This window comes from Choloepus didactylus, chromosome X (genome assembly GCF_015220235.1).
Source record: "Choloepus didactylus isolate mChoDid1 chromosome X, mChoDid1.pri, whole genome shotgun sequence".
NCBI classification, from domain to species: Eukaryota; Metazoa; Chordata; class Mammalia; order Pilosa; family Megalonychidae; genus Choloepus; species Choloepus didactylus.
The window spans coordinates 117,265,919-117,271,883 of record NC_051334.1 but is presented as its reverse complement, the minus strand read 5'-3'; the positions used below and the strand labels follow the sequence as shown (position 1 = coordinate 117,271,883).

Sequence of the window (5,965 nt, the reverse complement as noted above, 5' to 3'; positions counted from 1 at the left end):
ATTATAACTTGTAACTTAATAAATCCCCATTGTTAAAAGCCAACCCATTTCTGGTATATTGCATTCCAGCAGCTTTAGCAAACCAAAACAGGTACTGTGGTGGAGAATTAATGACTTTATGAATTTGTCCAAATCTATAGAATTGCACACCACAAAGGGTGACTTTTGCTCTGTCAATTAAAGAAAACAAGATATAGGGAGAACCCAAAATGATATTCTTGCTGCGACAGATGAATCTCACTATATTACAAATATATGACACAACCTCAATGAAAAGAGTGGAGAAAAAGGAGCTGAAGTGAGTTGCTTTAGAAAACAGTGTTTTGACTGAATAATATAAGGCAGAAAATAAAAAGAACTGTATATAAACACTGTGTTCTGCTTAGGATATGTGTTAGCAATTCAGAAATTACTTTGTATACCAAAGTTAAACAAATAACTAAATAAATTATAGTTATGGAGAACCAGATTTCTCACTGTCAAAGTTAGAAGTTAAAAATAAGCAAGTAGGGGAAGGCTAGATGGACACTTGTGGTAGTGGAGTAGTCAGATGTATCAGTATGAATATATGTGCATAAAGATATACACACATAGAGATAGATATGAAACAAATAAAGATATGTATGTATACGTGGTTTAGCATACATGCATACGCACATGTGTGTGTGTATATATATATATATATACCTCTTCACTCTATCAGTTGTAAAGTCCTTGAGACAATGACACCTTAGTAGCAACCAGCACACTTACCACTCAGGACTTGATTTCTAAATATGATTATCCAATAAAAGGAACCAGGACTTCCTGGAGTAATGGCTGATTTGGGGGCTGGGAAAAAGAAAATATAAGATGAACCTGGAGCATCCACTACCAGAAAACAAGGAAGTACTAAAAAAAAAAAAAAGATGGGGGTACGCCAAACTGAAAGTGCTCTCAATGGTCAAAGCTGGAACAATTTGAGTCAAAAAATAAATAATGATAGTACTGGATTGTAGTCCAAAGAATAAAAATAAATCCACTAGTCATACTGATATAAACATACTGATATTTTTAAAAATTGTATCTATAAATAAATGGAGAAGGGGTAAATCTCTTTTACAGAATAATTTGAAATATTAAATATAAAAGGAATGAGGGATATAGAAAATCACCAATAGAACACTGTAGTAACAAATGCTGCATGCAAAATCCACAGGATATTTGCCTTGTCGCAAATTATCTGCCCCCAAATATTTACTAATTACTGTGGTTGTCTTTGAACATAAATCCAAAAATACATTGATACTCCTCCCCCCAGGAAGTGGAGCTTAATTCTCCTCTTCTTGAGTGTGGGCTGGACTTAGTAACTCTTAACAAAATATGAAAAGTGAAAGTTGTTAACCTTATAGTGGAAAAAACTGGCAGACATCTTAACCAAGTGATCAAAGTTAACATCACCAATGAAAAGTCATATTAATATCATGCACTTCTGATATTATGTAATGAAAAGAGCATATTACCTTCGTGGGAATCTTCCCCCAAATCTATAACTCCAGTCTAAACATGAGAAAACATAAGACAAACTCAAGTTGTGGGATATTAGGCAAAACACTTCATTCTTCAAAAGTGTCTCGGTCACAAAAAAACAGGGAAAAACAGAGAAATTATCACTGAGTAAAGTAGAGTAAAGAGCTATGTTAACTAAATACAATGTTGTATTCTGGATTGAATCCTGGAACAGAAGAAAGAAATTAGCAGAGAATTTGGTTTTGGTAGATTAAACTATGTACCCCAACAAAAGACATGTTCTTAATTTTAATCTGCATTCTTGTGGGCATGAACCCATTTATAAATAAGAACTTTTGAAGATGTTATTATTAGTTAAGGTGTGGCCAAATTGGATCAAAGTGGGGCTTAAGTTGTATTACTGGAGGCCTTATAAAGGCAGGAAATTCAAATGTAGTCAGCCAGTGGAAACCAGAAACTGAAAGAAGCCAGAAGACCTAGAAGCCAGAAGTCAGAGAAAGCCCCAAGAGGACACCCTGTGAAGGAGACAGAGATACAAGCCAAAGAACTCCAAGGATTGTGGCAATGCAGCACCAGAATGCTACAGATTTCAATGAGAAAACATGACTTGTCAAGACCTTGATTTGGAACTTCTAGCCTGTAAAAACATCAGCCAATAAATTCTTGTTGTTTAAGCCAACCCACTGTGTGGTACTATCATAGCAGCTCTGGCAAACTGACACTGGTGAAATCCAAATAAGGTCTGTAATTTAGTTAATATTATCACCCAAGTATTAATTTCATAGTTTGAAACACATTTACCATAGTTATTAAGCAAATCTGAGTGTAGGGTATACAGAAACTCTTTAAAACTCTTTAAATTGAAAATGATTTTAAAAGAAAAAGTTTAAAAAGTATACAAGACTGAATTTTAAGAACCCAAAATAAAACTCTCTTAATGAATGAAAGTAATTGAAGAGTTAAGGAAACAAACTTAAATGTCATTGTGCTGGTTTGAATCTATTATGTAACCCAGTAGAGCCATGTTCTTTTAATCCAATCTTGTGGGTGCAGACCTATTGTGGATGGGATCTTTTGATTAGGTTGTTTCCATGGAGATGTGACCCTGCCCATTCAAGGTGGATCTTAATTAGTTTACTAGAGTCCTTAAGAGAGCTCAGGGAGGGTGAGAGAGCTCAGAGCCAACACAGACAGAGATACTTAGAGAGAAAATGCCCAGAGACATTTTGGAGACAGCTGTTGAAACCCGAACCAGGAGAGAAGCTAAGAGATGAAATCCAGAGTTTGACCCCAAAAAGCTAAGAGAGGACCCCCAGACACTGAGAAACACCCTGGGAGAAACAAGCAAGGATGCACAGGAGATGAGAGACAGAAGCTAAGACAGAAGCCAAGAGACATTAAAGAGAAAGCAACAGCAACGAGAAGCTAACCCCGATAGAGGCCCAGCAGACTCCGGCCATGTGCCTTCCCATGTAACAGAAGAACCCCAGATGCCATCGGTCTTTCTTCAGGGAAGTTATCATCCAATTGATGCCTTAATTGGGACATTTTCAGGCCTTAAACTGTAAATTTGTGAACTAATAAACCCCCATTGTAAAAGCCAATCCATTTCTAGTATTTTGCTTTCTGGCAGCTTTAGCAAACTGGAACAGTCATTAAATGAATCTATTATTCAGTGAGAAAGGGAGATTTGACAGATCACACAGTTGATAGCAATTATTGGAAAAAATAAAATCATTATATGTGTATAGTAGAAAAGAGAGAACAATTTAATAAACTAGTTACATACATATGTATGTGTGTGTATAATGTGTCTCTAAATACTGCTCTGCCACTTCTTTCTTTAAAAGTATAACTTCAGTATAATTCCATGTCACTATATATACATCAATTTCATTCCTTTTAATATGTGCAAAATTCTCACAGTTTGGATAATTTGTTCAACTATTCCCATATTAATGGAAATTTAAATTGTTTCCACCAACTAGACATTTCAACTTTGCAGTACAAAGTTGAATCAGATATGGTTTTTGTCCTTATGACACTTCCAGGGTATTAAGGGAGATAAAATGGAAAGCCAGCAAAACAGGGTGAAAGTGTTGGGATAGGTAAGAACAAGGTCTAAATCATGTAACATAGGCAACTAATCCAGAATCAAGATGTCAATGAAGGCTTTCTTTCTATTATAAATTCAATTTTTAAAAGCACCAGCCTGCAGCTACAGAACCCTCTCCTCACAATTGTGCTGCTGCCACAGGAAAATACTGCCTGGCCTAAACCATGGTACTGTTGGAGCATACCTCTCCACTAACCCAGCATGGTGCTCCACATAGATACAGATCTCAACACTTAGGCAAATCAACCTAGCTGTGGTGGATCTTAAGCATACTGTCATGTATATTAAAAGCCTTAACAGACCCATTCAGGCTTCCCATCACTATGGCTATGGTAGATTGAATTATGTACCCCAACTTATACATGCTCTTAATCTTAATTCACATTCCTGCAGGTGTGAACCCATTACAAATAGGACCTCATGAGGAGGTTATTTTTGGTTAAGGTATAGCCCAATGGAATGAGGGTGGGTCTTAATCTGGACTTCTGGAAGCCTTATAGAGAGCCAGAAGCCAGGAGCCAGCAGAAAACTGGAAGAATAGAATAAAGGAGAGGACATTACCATGTGATGGGAAAGCCAAAGAACCCCAAGGATTGCCAGCATCCAGCACCGAAATGGTACAGTCTTCATGGAGAAAGCAAACCCTGATAATATCTTGTCCCGGCCCGCGGGACGATCAACGGAGGCTCCAAGTCCTGCGAAGGAAGAATGGTATGGGACAAGAGACACGAGGAATGACAGCAAGACAGGTTTCTGATCAAGCTGCAAAACTTTATTGAAGCGGCAGGGTATATATGCCCTGGAGGGAGAGGGGGTGGCTAATAAGGACAGGTAGCGGTCTGGGATTGGTGATTGCTGTTGCTAGGGTGGATGGCCAATGGGCGGCTACTGTTTAGGCGCGAACTAGCTACTGCTTAGGCGGGAACTACTGTTACTTCCTTGAAGAAGGCTAATTATAGCTTAAGCTGTTCTTGCATCAGCCCTGGCGGCCATGTTGCATGTTACCGGTATCGCTGAAGGTGAATATTATATATGCTACCTTAATTGTCCCCAACAATATCTTGATGTTGGACTTCTAGCCTCTGAAACCGTGAGCCAATAAATGTTCATTGCTCAAGCCAACAGATTGTGTAGTATTTGTCATAGCAGCTCAGGCAAATTAGGACAATGGCCAACATTGACACTGTGGGGACACTTGAAATGGCAGTGGTTATGACTCAACACTTCAGGTTTGCAGCAATTCCATAAACATTATGTCTTGAATAACTGGAAACTTTTTGCTACAGTCAACTGCAATGTGTGCAGCATTTAGCTGTGAGTTTGGGCAGTGGGCAGTATTATCTGGAAAAGATTAGAAACAGTATAGAAGCTGTGCTGCAGGTTAAGTTCATGTTCCTGGATATGGCCAATGACTATTCTGAATAGTTTGTGGAATTTGTGAAATTATCCATGCCAAATTTACAGAACATACCATTATGGCAGGGAACGTGGCATCAGGCAGGATGGTAGAAGAGTTTATTCTTTCTGGAAAGGATGCAATCTAAATGGAAATCATCCCAGGTGTGCACCACTCGCACCAAGATATGGGTGGGCTACCCTCAGTTGAACAAAGTGATCAAGGGTGCTGAGTCTGCTCACACTCTGAAGGGGCAAATTATCTTAGGTGGAGGCTGCCCATGTCCAGGCTATGTAGCCAAAGGCTTTGGATCTGGAGCAGATTTTGCCATGCTGGGAGGGTTGTTTTTGAGCCATACAGAGGGTACTGGAAGAGTGATGGAGAGGAATGGTCAAAACTCAAGCTCTCCTACAGGAGTTTTGAATATCGAGCCTCAGAACACAAGACTATTGAAGTGACTTATAAAGGGAATATAGAAAACACTATTCTGGATGTCCTAGTCTTCTTGTATAAGAGCTTTCTGAATGCTCTTGAATGGCAAAATACTGCCTCGTTGCTCCCCTTCACATCGCCTGGAAGACTCTGGGCTTCAGAGCTACCCCTAGTGCCCTCTTGGGGCACAAAACCAGGACACTGATTAGCTCAGAGACCTAGGGTGTTTACTACCCAGAATTTATGTCCTCAATGTTAAAATTAGTGTGCACACAGTTTTATTTCTTTATTTTAAAGAAAATAGTTTTTACTTTACAAATGATCCTATTATCTTAAAAAAAACCTACTTATATTTATAATCTTCTGTGATTAACTTAATTTCAAAGGTAGCTGAGTGTTACAAGACATTGAAGCAGTGAAACTGCCCGGGAATAAAGACGAAGGTGAAGGCCTGTATCATTGGGCCCTTTGCCACGTGTGCACTGGTGAAACTGGTTGATCTTTTTCTAGTG

At 38.7% G+C, this 5,965-nt stretch overlaps 1 pseudogene; it reads left to right on the top strand.

The window, feature by feature from the left end:
- The first annotated feature begins 4,792 nt into the window (after window positions 1–4,792).
- On the top strand, window positions 4,793–5,658 carry LOC119522314 (annotated as a pseudogene).
- Window positions 5,659–5,965: the final 307 nt, after the last annotated feature.